Here is a 1,399-nt window from a genome sequence, read left to right as displayed (position 1 = left end):
GTTTATTTCAGAACCGCGACTGAGACCACTTGAGGGGGGTGGGGGGTACGGTGCACGACGGTGTGGCTTCTGAATAAATGAAAATGATTTAACACCGTTTGTTTATGCATTTAGCAGCTCTTTTTATTCCACAGCTGACCTGGTAAAAATGACAGATTTTCTTTTCTGGATCTCTGACAGACGGACTTCAATCTCTGAACTCGTAAAGTTTTTCTTTTTAGTTTTCGCTGTCATTTTTCATGAATGGACACTTCCTTGTATCTGAGGCAGGAAACATAGCCTTATATGGTGTTTTTGGGGTGGGAATTATGCTAATCTCCTCTCCTCGTGCACGAGCAGCTGGATATGAACAGGTGGAATTTACGCAGCTCATTTACACACTTTTCATGAAGATAGAAGAGTTTGTTGAATCTGACGTGACATGTTCGAACGAACCCTTTGTACGAACAAAAGTAAGAGAAATTTAGGATAAGAATACGAACATGTTCTTACATGAGGCCCATTGATTATAATAGTTGCATATTTGCTGCAGAGGTTGGACTGGATTGGAACCACATCTAGTGTAAATTAGAGGTTAGAGGTAGGAGGAGGAGCTCCATCAACTTGCAGTAGGTTGGAATGAAGCTGAAGGCCAAACCATCCAAATTCAAAGCCACTTTCTACTGGTCTTCGGCGGTCAACAAAGGACCCAGTCCACATTGACCGTGTAGACTGGGTCCTTCGAAGGCTGCAGACCCTGCAGACCCTTTAGACAAGACACAAACACAAACTACAAAAACAGGATGCTGTAGGTGTGCTTTTCAACCCGAAACAAGATTACAAGACAAGTGTGCGTGGGGTCAATCCATTCCCTACATCCTACACCATGTTTGTGTCACAGCTGGCTGGTCGCCAACCGATTTACCCCCTCCCCAACATCCCACACCTCTGCTGAGGAGGAAATGGAACAAACAGCTGAAAACCTCTCTCTCTAATCCCCCCAACAATAGCTTCAGCTGTTTTTTTAATGGGGGCGGAGATGGAAGGGGTTCAAGCAGTGAGCCTGAACCACACTGAGCCCAGGTAAGCCTTGAGATTTTGGATCAACATTCCAGTGAAAACATTTGATTAAATTTCACTGCACCCCATTGGTTCAAATGATCTAGAACAAAAAACAAAACATTTTTATTAATGTCTTTTTTCTTGGCTTTTGTTCGGTTTTGGCAAATGTAAACAATGTCACTAGGTCTACATTACTTGCTTGCACATTCAAACAGCTAGATAAAGGCTTTTAGCCAAAACAATGATAAATCAATGAGCTTCTCCATTATGGGGGAGATGAGTTCAGTGGAAGAGGATGTGCTTTGCATGCTTAAGATCCTTGGTTCATTCCCCATCGACTCCACCTCTTGGCATTTGT

Source organism: Austrofundulus limnaeus, unplaced genomic scaffold (genome assembly GCF_001266775.1).
Source record: "Austrofundulus limnaeus strain Quisiro unplaced genomic scaffold, Austrofundulus_limnaeus-1.0 Scaffold208, whole genome shotgun sequence".
NCBI classification, from domain to species: Eukaryota; Metazoa; Chordata; class Actinopteri; order Cyprinodontiformes; family Rivulidae; genus Austrofundulus; species Austrofundulus limnaeus.
This window is presented reverse-complemented; position numbering follows the sequence as displayed.